General features: G+C 41.1%; 1 protein-coding gene across 1 annotated transcript in view; it reads left to right on the top strand.

The window, feature by feature from the left end:
• The window catches only part of SYNPO2 (synaptopodin 2), a 214,600-nt gene that overhangs the window by 146,385 nt on the left and 46,670 nt on the right, over positions 1–21,545 (top strand). The window lies entirely within an intron of this gene.

Here is a 21,545-nt window from a genome sequence, read left to right as displayed (position 1 = left end):
TAATGCCAGAGCTGCATCTAAGATGGAGGTGAGGGAAGAATGCTTCTAAGTATGGGAAATGGCCATTGAGATAACAGATGCAGAGTCTTAAGGGAGGAATGGAGAGAAAGCCAGATTGGCTGGAATTCAGAGTGTAGGACAGTGGAAGCTCTTTGAAGACCAAGACTTTTAGTACAGTCTGGTACAGAGTAGGTGCTATATAGGTGCTTATTCCTCCCTTTGTATGGTTCCTTATAACACAAAGTGAAGCAAAGAATGCAACCAACTGATAAATGAATCAACCAATCATCCCAGGTCATCACCAATCTCTTGACTCTTGTCTTGCTAATGGACTTCCATGACTCTGGAAGAGAGAGTGAGGTTGACAACTTTATGCAACTCTGCCTCTCTTAAACCTAATTCACTAGCAAGTCAAGACATCTCCTGGAATGTCATGGCTTCTTTTTGAAAACAACAGACAAACAGCATGCCGTGTGGCAGGCATTGTGTTAAGCGCCATGGATACAAAGAAAAGTGAAAAGCCAAGCCAAACCAAAACAAAAAACCCAGTCTCTGCTCTTAGGGAGCTCACAGTCTTTTTGTTTTTGTTTTTCAAAAATTCATTTTTATTTTATTTTTATTTATTTATTTTTTGTGGGGCAATGAGGGTTAAGTGACTTGCCCAGGGTCACATAGCTAGTAAATGTCAAGTGTCTGAGGACAGCTTTGAACTCAGGTCCTCCTGAATCCATGGCCGGTGCTTTATCCACTGCGCCACCTAGCTTCCCCCAATTTTATTTTATTTTCAAGTCTTAATTCTCTCCTTTCCATCCACCCTCCCCTTCCCTGTTGAGAAAGCAAGAAAAATCAAGCTTATTACAAATGTGTATAGTCAAGCAAAACAAAGTCTTACATTGGCCATTCTATATTAGAATTCTAATATGGGGCACAATGTATACAAAACCAAGTATGTGCAAAGCATGTACAGAATAGATGGGGATTCATATGGGAGGTGGAAGGCTCTAATATTCCAGAGTAGGGGACAGAGAAAAGCTTCCTGCAGAAATGGAGACTATGAACTCCTCTGGAGCAGACTCTTTCACCTTTCCTGGCTTCTCCAGAGTTTAGCACAATGTGGGCACATAGTAAGCAGGTAATCAACATTTGTTGATTTTGCTTGACCTACCTCGGTGCTTGTACTGAGGATTGAAAGAAGACAGAACATAACAGAGAAGCAGAAATGGAAAGTGACTTGGCCTAGATCATACAAGGCTTGGTGCTTGGGTACCCAGATTGCTTCTGACTCCAAGTCTAGCACACTTTCCACTATGCCACATCCTAAAATTAGAATGAGTTTAAGAAGCTAATTAGGTTACCATGGCTCACTTTGGTACGAAACTTGCATTTGTGTAAAGAATAGAGATTTCCTATCTTTAGTTAACCCCTGTTATTTCAAAGCAAGAACAGAGACCCAGCTTTACTTAGATTTGTTTTTGCAAACATATGTTTTATTGGAAAATATTTTGCCTTTAGAAATAATTGTTTTGGACATGGAAAGCTTCCCATAAAAGCTTAATCAAAATAGGTTCCTTTAGGGGGAAAGGGCTGGGACTAGGTTTGAAGGGAGCCAAGGATCTATGAAGAGCCAATGGGAGATGGTGGGATAAAGGCTCCAGAAGGCTTCCATAGATTCTCTGGTTTCCTTCCGGTATTTGAATAGGCTGCATTGTGTGCTAATTTAATTAACCTAGAAGTCTTTTTTTCTAATAAATCAAATGACTGGCTATGCTGTTCTTTCCTGCAGACTCAACATGGCTAATGGAAAGGGAATGGAAGTTTTCCAAATCCTTGACAAATCCTTTAGAAACAAATCAAGATAAATGAAACCCTGTGGTCTGAGCATATATGGTTATCTTTTCTTAAGGGAATGAATGAAAATGCAGATGACAGAGAAAGCAAAGCACCACCTCTCATAGGGTGATCAGCACCTTAGCTACTGTGTTTATTTACATTTGAAGCTTCACTGGCATCCATCAGTGTATACTTCTCATCCTCTTTCTTCTTGCTTGCCAACTGTAGCTCCCATGTATGTATTGCCTTTCCCATTAAAATGTAAGCTCCTTGAGGGCAGGGACTTTTCCCTTTGGTATTTCTATCCCCAGGCTTATCATAGCACCTGTTTTGTCATTCATTCATTCATTCATTCATTCATTCATTCATTCATTCATAATCTCATTAATATGGGGATTCCCTCTGTTAGTGTAGATCATTTATTTCCCATCCACATCTTCTCTCCTCTGACCCTTGTCCATGTTCTACTATGAATCCTCCAAATGGAGTCCAACCAGTGTTCTGGAATCCTTCTTTAAATCTCTTAAGCTCATCTCATCAGGGCACTGATGCAGCACATTGGTTATCCATCTGATATCCCTTATTGCCTATACATGACCAGCTCACCTAATTTTCTGCTCATACATCTCTTAGATGAATTTCTTTGTGCCAAATTGGTCATTGGATACCCGCCTTATATCTCACTGTTACCTCATGGGTGAGATACAATTTCGATGCTTTGGAGAATAGGTATTCCAATATGTAGAGCATCACTTGAAGAATAGTGCTATAAAAATGGGTTTTTGTTTCAGACAAGCTGAAGATCATTGATTATATTGCATTTTTTTTTTTTTACAAATGGGATCCAACCCCCTCTCTTCTTCCTCATTTTCAATTCTGGGACTTGTTTGGTGTTCATCTTCAGTGTCCATCAAGATAAATGCACTGATGGGTCAATTCAATGATCATAGGCATTCTTTATCTACTTGGTTTATCCTGTTGGATAGTTAGATTTTAATCTTTGGGGTTAAGAAATCATGACATTTTTCATACTGTGAGTGAATGAATGAAAAAGCTTTTATTAAGCACTTAATGATGCTTCAGGATCTTGGTTAAGTGCTGGGCATACAAATTAAATGAGATAATTTTGGACCTCAAAGAATATGCTTTCTCATGGAGAGAGGAAGGGGATAACACAAATAGGGAAGGCGGAGCCAGGAAAGAATGTTGAACTGGATAGCCAGTGGGATGAGCTGATCCATAAAGAAGTCAATTATCTCACCCTTTCTAGAACCAATAGTAATGTTCACTTAAATACTGTGCTCAGAATAAAAGAGGCTTGGGTGTGTTTCACAAGTGGTGACAGGAACAATTATAGAATGGACCAGGTGGATAGTGGGATGGAATGTGAAGTATGGCACAGTCTGGGATTGACTTGATACAATGGGTGAGGTGAGTTGGCACTCACTCACTAATTGAGACAACATAGTCCCTGAGTGGGAATTACAAGGTTGAGTGGACTGTTTCAGAACTGGAGGTTGTAATTTTAGGAGTTATATGAGGTCCTTCTCCAGGTAGCAAGAAATACAACAGCAGCAGGGTCGATGGCAAGATGGCTTTGGTGAATGGCTGGATAGAATGTGAAGTGCCTTAAAAGGCTGTGGGCACACTGTTGTCTGAAAGCAGGAGCATGTGTAGGACTTAATTATCTTCTGGGAATCCTTTATCCATTTGGATTCTATATACAAAGTCTTCCACAACAGTGACAAATACCTTTTGCCAGGAGATATCTCTGTTTTGTGCCTTGCTCGAGATTAATAACAAGTAAATCATTGAAATTATTGGTATGATATCTTTTAAGGAAACTCATTATTTTAACATATCTATGGGAGATACTTTGTTATAGGAAAGCCTTTAAGAATGCATATTTTTCTATTGAATACACTTATTTTTGCAGTTAACAAAGACAGACACAGTGAATTCCTGTGTTCTACTCACCTTTCAATGAATTGTATAATTGTACAGATATGAGCTGCTTCGTGATGTTGTTTGGCAAGACTTGTCTATTTTCTTCTCATACTTTGATGAAAGAAGCACTTGATACCACATAGGTTGTTATAATGAAGGTTTTGTGTTTCTTGGTCTGGTCAAGCTGCTCTTTCCATCTTTCTTTAAGTGTCCAAATGTGGTAGCTTCATCATCATTCATAAAAATAATTTGTTAAATAAATATCAACATATCTTTTCCATTTTTGTATGCTTCTTGCCAACCCTCTTCTATACATAAATGCTCTCAGTGTGATGTTATTTTTCATTCTAAAGTCATAATTACATTAAATCCCATCTCTATCATCACCACTCTTGTATATATCTTTGATTTCTCCCTGTCCACTGGATCCTTCCCTGGGCTCCAAGCCTATAAACACATTCATGTCTCCCTCAACCACAAAAAAGTCTCATGTAATCCAGCCATCTCTCAATCATCCCATATCTCTCCTGCCTTTTGTGACCAAATTCCTTGAAAAGGCTACCTACAATAACTGCCTCTGCTTCCCCTCCTATCACTCTCTTCTTAACTCTCTGCAGTCTGACTTCTGACCTCATCATCCAGTCAAAACTGCTCTTTCCAGTTATCAAATGATCTCTTAATTTCCAAATCCGGTGGCCTTTTCACAATCTTCATCCTTCTTGATCTCTTTGTAGCCTTTGGCGTTATTGGTTGCCTTCTTTTCCTTGATATTCTCTTCTCTCTAGGTTTTCAATACATTGCTCTTTCCTTGTTCTCTTTCCTATCTATTTTACTTCTCAGTCTTTGTTCCTGGAACTTCATGAAGTTACTGCTAACCAGGGAGTATCCCATAGGGCTCTGTTCTGAGCCCTCTTCTCTCTTTACACTATTTCTCTTGGTGATCTCATCAGCTCCCTTGGATTAAATTATTGCCTTATTCTAATGATTCTTAAATCTTCTTATCCAGCTCTAACATTTCTGTTGACCTCAGTCTTTTCCAGCTCCATGCCTCTCCAACTGTCTATTCATTATCTTGAACTGGATGTCCTACAGATATCTTAAACACAATGTGTCTGAAGATGAACTCATAATGTTCTCTGCCAAGCCCACCCCTCCTTCCAAACTTCCCTATTATTGTTGAAGGTACCATGATCCTCTCAGTTTCCCAGTCATGCAGCCTAAGTATTAGCCCCATTCTCTTGCGAGCGCTTGTGCACACACACACACACACACACACACACACACACACACACACCTCTCATATTCAGTCTATTGTCAAGTCTTGGTAATTTAGCCTTTGTAACATCTCTAGAATACTCCCCCTTCTTTCCTCTGACACTGCCACCACCCTAGTGAAAACTATCACCTCGCACCTGGGCTACTAGAGTAGTTTTCTGGTTGGTCTGCCACAAGTTTTTTTTTTTTCCCACTCCAGTCCATCCTCTACTTAGTCACAAAGGTTATTTTCCTAAAGTGCAGGTCGGATCATGTCCAACCCCCCCCCCCTTAATATATTACAGTGGCTCCCTATCGCTTCTGGAATCAAATATAAAATCCTCTGTTCGAATTCAGAGCCCTTCATAATCTCACCTCTGTACTACCTTTCCAGTCATTTTATACCTCATTACCACCCACTCCCTTATTTTCACTGACTGTCTCTCATGTATGTGATGCTCTGCTTCCTGGCTTTCCTGGATTCCTTCAAGTACCAGATAAAATCCCACCTATAAGAAGCTTCTCCTAATCTCTCTTAATCCTAGTACCTCCCCTCTGTTGATTATTTTTTATTAATCCTTTATATAACTTGTTTGCACACAGTTTGCATGTTGTCTCTCCATCAGGTTGTGAGCTCCTTGAGGACAGGCACTGTCTTTGTCTCTCTTTGTCTCCTCAGTGTTTAGCACAATGCCTGACACATGGTAGGCTCTTAGTAAATGCTTATTGACTGACAGAAATGTCTACCCCAACATCTTTTATAGAGCAATAAGTAGCATGGTTATAAAGTGAGAGCTTGGGAAGTCTCTCTACTTCAAACTCATTATTTACTTTATTACATTATTACTTTAAACTCATTATTTAAATATATAATTTAGGGATGAAATTTGGGCTACACATACACTTAGAAGCCTGCATTTCAGCAGGACTCAGGTTTAAATTGGGCATTTTAGTTTTGACTTTGAGACTCTTTTCCTTTGAACCCTGTTAGCTAGCAGAGCAGTAGGAGTTAATGGTTGGGGAACTGGGCTTGAAATCAAGAAGAAGTGAGTTCAAATCCTGCTTTCAATAATTTCTAACTGTGACTGTGATCAAGGAGCAAGCATTTTGGGGCATGACTCACATGAGGTAAATGGATCTTTGCTCCAAGGCACCAACATTGGGGTGCCCTATTTCTGCTCCACATCTCCCTCAAGGTCTTCTGTGAGAGCCTATGACACAGTTTTCTCTCTTCCCCGCCCCCCCCCCAAAGTAGGCTGGGTGGAAGGTAAATCTTTCAAGAAGGTATCACCCATTGCCTTCTTGAAAGATTTACCTTCCACCCAGCCTACTTAAGGACAAAGGTCAGACTGCTCCCTCTAGCAGAAAGTCTGCACCTGCAGAGGGACTGTTCTCAGTACCTTTTCCCTACCTCCCCTCCCCTCTACATAGATTCAACTATTTTTGCCCCAGGTGAAAATATTCCTAGTTATAGCCCCATAGAGTTTTCTCCGTGGACATTCTTTTTTTTCTCATGTGAAGACAACTGGATTCCTAAGTGTATCAATCAGATATTTATATATACCAAAGCTTTGTCATCAGTGTCCCTCCCAAAGGCTATCATTTGTGCTCCATGGGGATCAGCACAGGACCCAGAATTCAGCCACTCTACAGGCCGGTTCTAAGGCCTTCTCACCACCCAGATGTACAAAACAGTCAGCTCTGAGGATCCACATCTAGAAGGCTTTCCCCTTACTACCTGACTAGAAATGCAGAATTGGCCCCAAGGGTCTCCATTCAGTGGCTCTTTCTTCCTTACATTCACCCCACAGCACCAATTGTCTGCTCTGCATGTCCCAACATTAGGATTATAGGTTCAGATCTGAAGGGGACCTCAGAGGCTATTAAATCCACCCCCCTCATGTTATAGATGAGGAAAGGAAGGCCCAGAGAGCTTCATTTACTTGCCCAGAATCACAGAGCCAGTAAGTATCTGGTGGGGAGAGAAGAGGATTTGAACCCAAGTCCTCCTAACTCCAAGTCCAGATTGTCTATGTTGCCTCCCTGAGGCCATTTCTTTGTTCTCCTTCCTTTTCTTGGGCCATTCCCTTCTTCACTTCCTCAGCTCCCACTCCTCCCTCAATCCCCAACTTACCCACATTTGCTGTCCTCCATCAGTAACCCCTCCCTCCCTCTCCATTACAATGCTCCTACCATCCTCAATGTCTCAATGACCTTTGAGAGTCTGGCAAAATCACCATCAATGGCAGACAATGTCTTGAATGTGAAGTCTGGCTCTTGTTATCTGTCTGACTTCTTTAAGCATCTTGAACCTTGATCGTAGCACCCCAGATCATCACTGGGTCTTCAGCCCTATGGAAATGAGCCTCAGCTAGAACAGTCTTTGAATGGCAGAAACAGAGTCACCATTCCATTATCCAGCTTTGTTGTTGTTAAGTAATTTTTTCAGCAGTGTCAAACTCTCCATGACCCCATTTGAGATTCTCTTGGTAGAGATACTGGAGTGACTTACCATTTCCTTCTCCAGCTCATTTTACAAATGAGGAAATTGAGGCAAACAGGGTGAAGTGATTTTTCCAGGGTCACACAGCTAGGAAGTGTCTCAGGTCAGATTTTCACTGAGGAATATGAGTCTTCCTGACTCCAGGCCCCAATGCTCTATCTACTGTACCACCGGGCTGTTCTTATTATCAAGCTATCTCCATTCAAAGTCTTCCTAACTTGTCAGACCCTCCATACCACAAAGAGTCAGCATGGAACATTGCACTGAGAGTCAATAAGACCTGGATTCGGACACTTGCCAACCATATGGGCTGAGGAAGTCATGTAAAGTCTGTGGTCCTCAGGGTTTTCTCTAAATGAGGCAACAGGATGAGATGACCTCTGAGGAACCTCTCATCTCTTGACCTAGTGATCACAATGAGACACTGGAGGAGGCCTTCTTCAGAAGCCTCATCACCTCCGTCACCTGTACTATGACTGAGGGAGGCTCTAATTGGGATAACAATATCCTGTTCTACAGTACAGTACATTCAAGTTGTAAGGCTGCACCTACTCAACACAAACACATGCTAAGTGACCTTATTAGTCAGCTGAGAACATCTTTTCCCATAAAATATTTTGTTGTCTACATGTTAAGCACCCAATCCAGATGTGGAATGTCTGGGGTCACATAATGCCACACCATCCCATGCCATCCTGGAAAGCATCTGAGATGTCTTTACATATGGGACTGGGGGTATCAGTCCCTGACTCAGGAGGTAGAGGGAAGGGCAACAAGGTTTTGAAAGCTAATCAAAGAGGTTCTGGGACGTGACACTTCAGGTACCCTGAGGCTGCTGGTCATCATGGAAGATATCCTCCTGGGAGTGGGGAGGATTCATAGATTTAATGTTTGGCCTTTCCTCCGCCCCAGGACACTTGATATTTCTCTGAATATTGTGGTACGAGAATATACATATCCTCTGCTAAACAGCCCTGGGTCATCCAAATGTCAGACATGTCAAGAACAAAGAGCATGAGAACTGTTACACTGGGCCAGCCTCATGTATGGTTGTACTCCATGATGTCAGCCTCAAAAAATCAGGGCCATGTTTCTGAATCCCTAAATCCCTTTGATTACCCAATGGAGATCTCTGTTTCATCCCATTGATTTGTATTTATCTGAATTCTCCTTGAACCTCTTTGTAGTTCTAACCCCAGATACTCATAGGAACATGGATTTAGATTTGGAAGAGACCTTAGCAGGCATCACAGCCAGCCCATTCATTTTACAAATGAAGAAACTGAGGCCTAAGGAGGTGAAAAGACTTGGCCAAGGTCCCACCAATAGAAAGAAATAGAACCAGGATTGGAACCCAAGTCCTCTCACTCCAAATTCAAGGGGAGAAGATTAATTTTATAACTTGACTTCCATTAATAAGGCAATATTGCCCATCATTGTCTTAAAATTGCACCACATGGGGCAGCTAGGTGGCACAGTGGATAAAGCACTGGCCCTGGATTCAGGAGTACCTGAGTTCAAATCCGGCCTCAGACACTTAACACTTACTAGCTGTGTGACCCTGGGCAGGTCACTTAACCCCAATTGCCTCACTTAAAAACAAAACAAAACAAAACAAAACAAAACAAAACAAAACAAAATCTTAAAATTGCACCACAGAAGCATATGATTCCAGGGCTAAGTTCCATGCCTCCACACTGTTCATGATTTTCTTAACTTAGCAATTCAGAGGATTATGAAACTTATATTGGTTTAGTCTTTCCTGGACTCTGTCACTGGCAGGATTTGAACCCAAGGATTCTTGCCACAAGGACAATCTTCACTCCACTCACCATGCCACCACTCAAGAACACTCTTAAATATGAAATAAAGAGGAGAACAGAGCAATAACCAGGACAAGACCTCTACAAGCCCCTTAGATAGACACAAAGGGGCACTAGGTCTACATCTGCTTCTGTTACTAGAGCTTCTTCCAGTAATCCAGACTGTAGGAATTGTCCTGCCAAGTCACCCAGGGCAAGTCTGAATTAAAAATAAGGGAGAGATTGCAGGGCTTTGGTGGGATGGAGCCAAGCCGATGGCTGGGGAGAGTCAGCTGCTGACATGTCTGCACAGATTAGGATCTAGCCTGCCCTTGTGGGGTGTGGGGTTTGGGGTGTTTTTTTTAAGTTTGCTAAACCTGTTGGGATATTAACTTGCATGGGGCCAGAGGCCTTTTGGGGTGAGTAGCTGAGTGACAGGTGCAGCTGCTTCCTCCTTCACCCAAAATGTGTGTGTGTGTATGTATGTGTTCAGCCCTCATTGGGGAACACACCTCAGGGCCTGGGGACAGACAGTGTGCCATGGACACAAATGATCCATTGCACATCAACCAAGAATCCTTCACCTACCTCATATAACCTTGTAATTCTTCCAGAGTCACAAAGAAGCCCTACTCTCAAGGGGAAATAGACACAGGGCTTGGAAGCAGAAAGGGACCTGGGTTTGGAGTCAGAAGACCTGGGTTAAAATCATGCCCCTGCCACTTACTTCCTGTGGTATCTTGGACAAGTCTCTTCTTTCTAGGACCTAATTAACTCATCTGTAAAATGGCAGAGTTCCACTAGATAATCTCTAATTGACCCCTTCCAAGATCCCAGTCTATGATCTGTGAATTGGATCTGTAAGGATATGTGGCCAAGGAAGTGAGAGGGCCTAGAAATTGTTCAAAGTAGGATTTGGAGGGGATTCAGAGCAATGCTGTTGGAAGGGGACTTAGAAATTACCTCCTCACCCCTGCCTCTGGCCCATTTTGTAGATGAGGAAACTGGCTCCCATGATGGTCACTTGCTCAAAGGCTAGTGAGTTGGGGGCAGAGACTAGTATCTTAAAGTATGCCATGCTACACTAGATTCCATTTGTCCATTTTCCATCTTTTATTCAGCCAACATTTATAGAATGGCTATCACATACATAGACAGATATATAAGATGTGGCCTTAGAAAGGGTCAGTGTATTGGGAATAGAACTGTGTGGTATTTTGGGCCAATACTTAGCATTTTTTCAGAGTTGGAAAAATATCATCACAAAGCTATCCCAGGTATCTTCTTCCCTCTTCTTCCATTATGGCCATTTCCACCTTCCATTATCACCAACTTTCATTATCACTTTACATCCCCAGAGTGGTCTTGATCTTCATAGCTATTCTTATATTGGTCTGAACCCCTGGGAAAGCTGCAGACTTGCTCTCTTAGTTTGGGTTCCTAAGTCTCAGGTGTGATTCCAGGTATGGATGGATGCAAGAGTAGGATCACCAAAAATTTGCAGGTTGAGAGCCTGGAAGTTTCCCAGGGCTTTAAAGAGGGACATCACAGCAGCCCTCAGGGGACACTGGAATTTTAAGTAGTCATTTCTAGTAGTGTAAAGTGGTTACATTAAGCTCAATGCATCTAAAGCCTAAGAAATCTCATTTAGTCTGGTCTATATACAAGTCACACATTCCTGTTGAAAGATTTCCCATCTGAGTGAATGAGAAAACATTTATTAAACATTCACTCTGTACTAAGTACTGTGCTATGCAAAGGGATATAAATACAAAACCAAAAATAGCCCCTACCCACAATGAGCTTTTATTCTAATAAGGGGAGACAACATATGAGGTGGAGTGATGATGGCCAGGGAGGGAGATTTTGGTCCTGAGAATTTCAGAAAGGGTGAATGAGGCCACAGGGAGTGTAGACTGACAAACCCTTTGTAATTCTAATGTTCAGGGTATCTCCCCATTTGTCTAATCTGGATAAAGATATTCTAGGCAAGTCTTGAGACATTATTCCATTAGTAATTTAACTGGAAGGAGTCCTGTGGTTGAGCATGAAATGACATGCCTGATGGTTGGAAGTCTGACAAGTCTCCTTGCCAACCTCTTCTAAAATTCTAAGGCTGTGGGGCACCCTTAGAGTCAGTGCCATCTTTCAACCCTGACCTAAGGGTTGATGAGGTACCATGTTGAAAGTTCAGTTAAGGTTTCTAACAACAGATTTTTTTATGGTTAACTGAAATAAATGGAGAATCATCCAATCAATCAACCAGCATTTCTTAAGCACCTACTATGTATAAGACACTGGCCTTGGTGCTGGGGATTCAGTCAATGAATGAAACAATCCTTGTCATGGAGCTTATATCCTAATGGGTGTTGGGAGGAAATAAGTACATATGTAACTATACACAGAATAAAGAAACAAAGAGAATGAAAGGTAGTTTGGGTGAGAGGGTCCTAGTAGTTGAGGGAAGGAATCAAGAAAGGCTTCGTGTCAAGATGGTGCTTGAGCTGTTTCTTAAAGGAAGAGAGGGACTCCGAGTCAGAGATAAGGAAGGAGTGCATTCCAAGCATATGGAATGGCCACTACAAAGGCATGGAGAGGGCAGATGGAGTGGCATCCATGAAGAACAGAGAAAGGGCAAGTCTCACTGGATCACAAAGGTGCAGAGAGGGAATTACAAACAATGAGACTGGAAAGATAGATGGAGTTCAGATTTGAAGGACTTTTAAAAATTAAATGAAGGAATTTCTATTTTATTCTAGGAAAAATAAATAGAGAGTTACTAGAATTTACTAAGTAGGGGAGTGGCATAGTCAGATCTTTATTAAAGGAATATCACTTTAGCTGGAGTGTGGAGGATACACTGAAGTGGTGGGGAGAAACTTAAGGCAGGGAGATTAAGTGCCTTCATCCAATCATGAGAAAATAAGGGCATGAACTAAGATGGAGGTTGTGGGTATAGAAAGAAGGAATCATATATGAGCGATGATGTTGGGATTGAAATAAGACTTGGTAGATGGGAGGTGGGAATAGTGAGAAAGAGGCAATGAAAACAGTGAGATGGCAAATCTGAGAGACTGAAAGAATGGTGCCTTTGCAGGAATAGAGAAGTTCTAAAGAGGGGTGAGTTTGGGAGGAAAGATAATGAGTTCTGTCTTGCACATATTGAGTTTGAGATATTCCCCAAACATCCAGTCTGAAATGTCTAATAAGCAGCTGGTAATGATGTACTAAATCTCAGGGAAGAAGCTGTGGCTAGGGCTGTGTGTGTGTGTGTGTGTGTGTGTGTGTGTGTGTGTGTGTACATTTGGAAGTCATCTAAATAGAGACAATCATCAAATCCATGGGATAACCAAAAGAGAAAATGTAGAGAGAGCTGAGCAGAGTGGAGAGAGCCTTGGGGAATGTCCATGTTAAGACAGTGTGACACAGATAATGTGACCAGGTTATATTTATAGAAGGGCACACATGTAACCAAGGCACACAAATGTAGGAAATGTGCATTGCCAAGGTACACACATAGGAACAGTGTAGGCATAACTCATACCTCTGGTCCTAGAGAGTCATTGATATCCTTTAGTGATGTCATCACACCATTCCTGCCAGTCTCAAAGTCTCTCCTGCATGCTGCTTGGCCAGGACACATAGCCACAACAAGGTTCTACTCTGGTGGGTATGCCCTCTCCAGCTTAGGACTCAGCTGAAACTTTTTTTTTACCATTTATTGGAATGGCAGGGGCTACCATTCTCATTCAGCTTAAATAAAATCTATCTGCCCCCTTTTTTCTGGATCTTTTAAAAAAGGAAGACATCCTTGTCTAGGGACCAGCAAAAAGTTCTCTTCTCTTATTTCCTTGTGATCTCCATAGCTGAAGAGGCTTGGCCTCCACTGTCGAGCTATGTTCTTTTGTTTATTGTTATTTCGTCCTCTTCAGTTGTATCTGACTCTTGTGACCTCATTTGGGGTCTTCTGGACAAAGGCGCTGGATTGGTTTGCCATTTTTTCTCAGCTCATTTTGAGGCAAACAGTAAAAATTTCTTTCTGAGGGTCACACAGCTCTTAAGTATCTGAGGCTGGATTTGAATGCAGGTCTTCCTGACTCCAGGCCCAGGACTCTACCCTAGCTGTCTTCAGGTTGAATCTTTTCTTTGGATTCCTCCTACTAGTTCAGGCACTTGTATCCTTCTCGCCGTGACACCCCAGTTTATGGTAACCATTCCATATACTTCCTAATCTCTGAAGCCTAGATGATAAACCCTGAAACAGCTCTTTGCTTGTTAACTATAAAATACTTCTGATGGCTGGGATTACACAGTTTTTGAATCCTAAATCCCCTTTCTTCTCTAATATGGATAATTTTATGGGGAAAAGGCAGAGAGATAAACTAAATCCAGGGAACCAGTTTATTGTCTGTGATACTCACCTAACCATGTTCCTGCCCTTCAAATACAGGTGTGGCCAACAAAGACCTGAAACACAATTTGTAGTGTTGTTTTAGAGCCAAAAGAAACTTTTTACCCTCTACCCAGGAATCCTCCATGAGGGAGCCAGCCTATACTTCCCATGATCTAAAAGATCATGACTGCCTTGAAGAAGAGTACACTGTGGCCTCCATACCTCAAAAAGTAGACCATGTGGGGGGAAAATCCCATGAAATCTAGTAATCAGTTATTGCTGCTCATTGCCATGCCCCAACCAGGGGGTTGCCCATCTTGTACAAGATGTCCTGAAATTCAAGACCACCTGGGTCAAGTGACATGATAAGTGGCCTCGACAGGTCCCAAGCTTATTTCTAGTCTGAGAAAAAGCAGATCTCAGTATAGCTACAGCAGAAAGAACATTGGCTCTGAAGTCAGAGGACCTGGGTTCAAATTTTGCCTTGGATACTCTACTTTGGGCCTCTTCATTTCTGAGTCTCAGTTTCCTCATGTGTAAAATGCAGGGGTTAGACTAGATGATCTCCAATGTCCATTTCAGCTCTTCTCCTTTATCTTCTTTCTCATGATCAGTAAATGGGCACAGGGTACGTCCCAGGAATCTACTAAAGATTGCAAGCAATAAGTGACAGGAACAATTGGCATAATGGAGCTGACCAAAAACAGGATAAAAGAGGAGCCAGTCACGTAGTGAGGGCAAAGGGTTAACTGATCGATGACTTTCCTCAATATTCACACAAAGTCATCATAATGAAAGAAGGCCTCTAACCCAGTGAACAGAATCCTTCTGGTGATCATATGTAAGAACATGAAGGAGAGGTGCACAGGTTGGGTTGCTATCTATATTCATGTAGGAAATGCCCACATGGATGAGCTCACAGACTGAGTATTGGCATGAGTTACTCAAGAAGTTGTTAAGGAATACCCAAGTGAACAGATGGTTATGCACTCTGCATCCAGAGAGTCTCTCTGAATCCTGAATTTCCTTTGGCCTCATTTCAGAGAAAACAACAATCTCTTGTTTTCTCCAGTGGAATTATGTGACATTTAGCCCATTTGGCCGAATTTTGCTTATGCTTTTGTGAGCTCGAAAAAAGGGTTCCTAATTATCTCCCATTCTGTCTCAATATTGACAAAAAGTTCTACTGATGGAATTCAAAGGCTTCCATGGAAAGTCTTCTATATTTAAAACAAACCAATAATGGGGAAAGAAAAGGCTCTTCTGTGAATGCAGAGAAACATCCTTGTGAGTCTTAGAAAATCTCTCTCTCTCTCTCTCTCTCTCTCTCTCTCTCTCTCTCTCTCTCTCTCTTTCTCTTTCTGAAAGTGCTTAGAGGTTTACATTCTTGGGAAGGAAAGATCAGCAGAGCATACATACCACTCCATATTTGTCAATGTTCCCCTCCAACACAACAACAGTGGAGCCTGCTAGCATGATTTTCATGCCCTTATTATGACAGTATTATCTCTACTTGTGGAAAAACATTCAACTCTAGGTATTCCAAAGTGCCAGACCAAAGGAATGAACAAAGGCCCTTTTGGGAAATCAAGTCTCTAAGTTCATTTTAGTTAGAGATATTTTATTCTGGGACTCCTAGAAACGATTTCTCTAGTTGTCACTTGTCTTCTAAGAGTAAAACCAATCCTATGGGGGGGGGCACCAAAATTTTGTGTTCTATGTTTAGACCTGATGATGGTTAGACTTTTTAACCAGGACCCATCATTAAAATGGGCCACTTGGCAAAAATTCAGCTGATTGCCTTGCACACCCAAGCTGCATATTCCTAATAGACAACATTCCCCCAAGTCAATGGCTTTGCAAAACAATCACAAATTTAAATACAAGTTGTAGAAAGCCCAGTCCTGCTTGAGCTCATTCATATCTAAGATCTGTGCTTGAATTTGGGAGGGGGGAAACAAAGAAGGGGGGAAAGGATATACCTGAAGGAGCAGGATGTCATCTGTTTTCTGTTTAGGAGGATCTGATCATTTTACTCCTTTTCAGTAGTTTTGCCTTAAAGAATTTTCTCTAATCTAGGTAAAGCTTTAGGATTTATTGTTTGGGTTTCTTTTTTCCCATTCATAGAATCATAGATATAGTTCTGAAAGGGACTTCAGAGGCCAGCTTAGTCCAACACTCTTTCTTTAAGAGATGAGGCTTAGGGAAATTGACTTCATCAAGGTCACATAGATAGTGTCAGAGGTCAAACTAAGGTTTTCTTTCCCTTGTACCAATCCAATGGTTACCATAATCTAACTAACATTTATTAAGCACCTACTTATGTGCCAGGTGCTATGCTAAACGCTGGGAATATGAAGACCAAAGGCAAAGCACTCCTAGTCACCAACAAGCTTTTATTCTATTGGGGGCACATAGCATGTAACCAAATAAACATTCACATGATAATCTAAGAAAAGGAGATTTAAAACAATTATTTAAAGGAGGAAGAGAACATCTAGTCTAACTCCCTATTTTCACAGGTAAGGAAACTAAGGCCCAGAAAAGTGAATTAATTTGCCAAAGAGATTAATTAATCAATTGACCTTCTCTAAGGGGTAATTATATTCCAGGTACCATGCTGGGCACTGAGGGTATCATACAAAGAATGAGTTAGAATTTGGACCCAGTTCCTCTGATTCTCAATTCTTTGCACTTGGGACGCAAGTCCTACCTGGGTGACTTCTATGATCAAGACTCAAGAACAATCACATTCCATTAGAATCAAATCTGTTCCTCACCATTAACCTGGGAAATAAGTAGAATGGGTACCACCCCCATTTTATACATTTTATAATCATTGACCCTCTGAGAGGTGCCATAACTTGCTCATAATCACATAGTTAAGGAAGAACAAAGCCATTAGCTAGACCCAAATTTTGTGCCTTCAGGGTCCATCTTTCAGCATTCTTTCTACCTGAAATTGAATCTGATTCAATCCGATAAGCATTTACCAAGAAGAGGCAGCTGGGGGGCAGCTAAGTGGCACAGTGGATAAAACACTGGCCCTGGATTCAGGAAGACCTGAGTTCAAATCTGGCCTCAGACACTTGACACTTACTAGCTGTGTGACCCTGGGAAAGTCACTTAACCCTCATTGCCCCCCCTCCCAAAAAAAAAAGGCAGCTAGGTGGCATTGCAGTAGATAGAGCCCTGGGCCTGGAGTCAGGAAGACATGACTGAGGCCCAAATCCAACCTCAGACAGTTACTAAGTATATGACCCTGGGCAAGTCACTTCACCTGCCTCAGTTTCTTCATCTGTAAAATGGAAATAAAAATGGCACCTACTTTTGTCCTTCCTTTGTCCAAGTCCAGCTGTCAGCTCTCCCGTTTACCTTATAGTGGCTAGAAGGCTGGACTTGGAGACAGAAAGACCTGAGTTCTAATACTGTATAACACTGTTATCAACTGTCTGGGCAAGTCATTTAACTTTTCTCAGCCTCAGTTTTCTCTGTAAGATGGAAAATATTAGCACCTACCTTACAGGGTTATTGTGAATCTCAAATGAGATAACATATTCAAAGCATTTTACAAACCTTAAGGTGCCATTGAAATGCTATACTTTTTTCTATAGATATAGGGTTTTAAGTCTGGCACATTGAGGTGTGAGTTGGTAAAACCTTGGATCATATGCTTGACAATCCTCCAACCTCTGGTGGAAAAGCTTTCCTTGTTCTTCAGAAGAACAAATTTGGACAAATAGGAATGGCTTTCTCTAAGTCATTTGCATAGCTAATCCTCCTATTCTTACTGGCCTGGGAAAATAGGGTTTATGAAGCTGAACTTCTGTGGTCACAAGATAGGATGCCATAATGCAGAAGACCTGGTTAATAGCCAAGGACTTCAGTCAGAGATTCCAGCATTCAGAGGTTTCGATGCCTTTGGAGAAAACTTTGACATTTTAAAATAGTTTGGAAAGTATTCATTTCTGTTCAACATCACAGAGACCCACTTTGACAAAAATTGGGTGGGTTGACTCTTACTATCATATGATATCTCACTTGTCTTAGAAGCAGCCTTGAAATTGTTCCATCACAAAAGGTTAAACTGAGATTTTTTCAAAATAATGAGGCATATCTGATCATGTTGTCCTCACTCAAAATATGATTGTTTAGAATATAAATATTAACTGCCTCATCTAACCTCAACTCTCACTGGGAATTCCCATCCTTCCACCCAAATTTTGTATTGGCCCAGGCCAACTTGGTTTCCAAAGATGTTGTTATTATCCTTTCTGTATTTCCTTTTGCACTTTAATCTCTATTCCCCTTGAAAGAGGATATTCAGTTGAAGGGTGGATCCCAAAGTATGGTCTGGAGTCAACAAAGGGTCCCTGAGACCCTTTCAAGGGGAGCTATGATGTCAAAACTATTTTTACCATCACCCTGGCATTTAATATTTATATAGTACCTACTATGTGCCAGGTACTATGCTAAGTTCCTGTGTAACAACTCTGTGAGGTAGATGCTGTTATCCCCATTTTACAGATAAAGAAACTGAGGCAAACAGCGGTCAAATGACCTGCCCAGGGTCACACAGGTAATAAATATCTGAGGCTGGTTTTGAACTCAAATTTTCCTGACTCCAGGCCCAGCATTCTATCCACTATGCCACCTAGCTGCTCTTAATATAACATGCTATATACAATAATAATAGCATGAAAAGAGGTTTTATTTCTAATATGGTAAATATTGAGAGATATAACCCACATAAACAAAAGCTAGTTGGAGGACCTTCAAGAATTTTTAAGAGTCTAAAGGGAGTTTGAAAACTGTCATTTTACTTCTCACAAATATCATTGCATAAATAATATATCTTTTCAGGGGTGAAAAAGCATTTGGGGGAGGGGGATAGTTGACTCCAGCTTCAGAACTCTAGAATGGGTTTTCTTGCTTCTACATCTTGTATTTTTAAAAAATCTCTTCTCTTTAAAAAAACATGAGAATAAAAATTTTTATACTGTTAGTAAGCTAAAAATTATTTAAAAATATTATTTACTTCGTCTTTATCTCATCTTAACATTACTATATTGTGTATGTCTGATCATTTAAACTATCATTATGTAGGACATGTATATAATTTTACATAAATATACATAAATTGGGGTGTGCTAACAATTTAACAATGGAGTACCATGATTTAAAAAAAAAAGTTTTGCTTTTGAATAAAGCTAATGAATAAAGGATAAACAAAGATCTGCTGTGGCCCTAGGACATGTATCCAGAATGTGAAAGAGCACCTCCCAAGACTCACCAAACTCGTCCAACCTGATGGCTATGATCCAGTTCCAGTGAATTACATAGGAACAAACAATGTGGCCAGAAGGAAGGTAGAAAATGTTCCTAAATCCTGGCAAGAAATCAAAAATTTTAGATACAAAACTGGTGTTTTCATCTCTATGGCCAATCAGAGGCAAGACTTTTAGAAGAGAAAGGCAGATTTTAGAAGTGAACACTGGCTAAAAAGATGATATCTGGGAGATCTGGTCTTTTGGGATCATGGCTTAAAATATAGCAATAATGGGCTCTTGGGCAACGATGGATGGAATTAACTTACAAAGGCTGAGAAAAGTAAAACAAAACAGGAGGCTTACAAATCTCTACAAAAGCTTCTTAAGCTAAAAAGAAAGGGGGGAGAAAAGGACCCATATACATAAGGAAAGACACTCAATAATTCTCTGGAGGTAAAAATCTAATCAAAGTAAGAGCAACAAAAGCAACACTATAAAGTATTTGTGGGTAACGCAGGGAACTGGAGTCCCAAATTCAAGGAAGCATATTTTAACACATAGGGGTCAACAGAACTTGGAAGCCATGATTGGAATATGGCTCTGGGAGATTATATCTTATTTAAAAAGAATAGACTAGATGAGGAAGACATAGAGTTGTATATATTAAGATTATATGGGGGTGGCTAGATAGCACAGTGGATAAAGCACCGACCCTGGATTCAGGAGTACCTGAGTTCAAATCCGGCATCAGACACTTGACACTTACTAGCTGTGTGACCCTGGGCAAGTCACTTAACCCCCATTGCCCCGCAAAACAAAACAAAAACAAAAACAAAAAAGATTATATGAGGGGGCAGATAGGTGGATAAAGCAGTGGATAAAGCACCAGCCCTGGATTCAGGAGGTCCAGAGTTCAAATTCAGCCTCAGACACTTGACACTAGCTGTGTGACCCTGGGCAAGTCACTTAATGCCCATTGCCCTGCACAAAAAAACAAAACAAAACAAAAAATAAGGAATGGGAAGATTATGTGAGGGAAGTTTAAGACATTTTGGTAAAGCTCAAGAGAAGGAAAAGCAGAAGTGTTAAAAAGTCATTCTGATGACCACCAGGACTGAAGGAGTCACAGAGGAGTCAAGTAAAGGCCCCCAACCTGACAAGGAAGCATGGCATAGTAATGGGGCTAAGGGATGGGGGGTGGTTGGGGGAACCTCAGTTATCCAGCAAATGTTGGAACTCTCTCTGCCGAAAACAGAACAGGTGATCATTTATTGCATTGCCAAGATGAAAATTTCCTCCTTCAAGACGTTGACAAAGATGATGACAACTTATGGATCTAACCCCATTTCCCTGACAAAGAGGAACTTGTTGCTAATGTGGAAATATTAGGAATCTTGTGTGAAGTGACCATTCCATCTTTGAATTCATGACAGAGAAGAAGAAAGTCAGGCCTTGTCTAACATCTGCCCTAGAAAATGGGAGAGAAGGTTTCAAAGGGTTATGAGAAAATATGGTGGCATCCCTACAGAGAAAGTCTGGTAAGGAAGGAAGGGGTGCTTCTGAGGCTGGACTCCAAAAGACACACAAAGAAACAATTTCCACAAAGAGAAAAGGGACTTTGGGTGTAGAAAGACTGCTGTGGGTGTGCAGGACATAAAAAGAGTTTACAAAGACATGGATGGAAGTTGGAAACAAAGACAAGTAGCAGAGTTTGAATATCAAGCTAGGGCATAGTCCTTTATAAATAGGGTCAGGAGTGTTAAATCGGAAAAGGAGAGGAGGCTAATGAGGAATGCCAAGGACCACAGAAGGCTTTTCTGTAGCTATGCTGAAGAAGAGGGCAGTCAGAGAGAGTGCTTGTTTGACCTGCGGTGAATGGGGCCATAATACTAGACAAAAAAAGAAGGCAGAATAGTCAACTCTCGAATTCTATCTGTTTTCTCTATTAAGGAGAAGGTTCTTTGGATTGGAATGAGTGAAACAATGATGTCTAAAATTGATAGCCATGATATAACAAGGATATAGTGAGAGAACCCCTAGCCACCCTTGGTTCAAGTCTTCAGGTACCCCAAAATTATATAAGCAGAATAATAATATACAGCAACATATATGTATTGGAGGTTTGCAAAGTGCTCTGTGTGAATTATCTCAATTTGAGCCTAGTTCATATCCTCATCACCTCTTACTGGGGCAAATGGAATAATCTTCTTTCCATGGAGGTCCCTATGTTGCCTCTTGTCCCTTCCCTAAATGGCTGGACTGATCTTTCCTGAAGCATTGGTCCGACCATGTCACCTGCTTGTTCAATGAATTCCAATGGCTTCCTCTAGATAAAATACAAAAATCTTTGTTAGACATTTAAGGTTCTTTCTAACTTTATCCTTCTGACTTTTCCCATTTTTTTGTACTTTACCGCCTTCCCCATGCATGATCAAGCTACAGAGACCTAGGAGTTGTTCCTTGGATGAGAACCCCATTTCTCATCTCACTGCCTTGTTCCAGAATGTTTTCTCTCCTCACCTTTGCCTCTTAGTTTCTCAGGTTTC

This window comes from Dromiciops gliroides, chromosome 6 (genome assembly GCF_019393635.1).
Source record: "Dromiciops gliroides isolate mDroGli1 chromosome 6, mDroGli1.pri, whole genome shotgun sequence".
NCBI classification, from domain to species: Eukaryota; Metazoa; Chordata; class Mammalia; order Microbiotheria; family Microbiotheriidae; genus Dromiciops; species Dromiciops gliroides.
The sequence above is the reverse complement of the archived record's forward strand: the minus strand, read 5'-3'. Positions and strand labels throughout refer to the sequence as shown.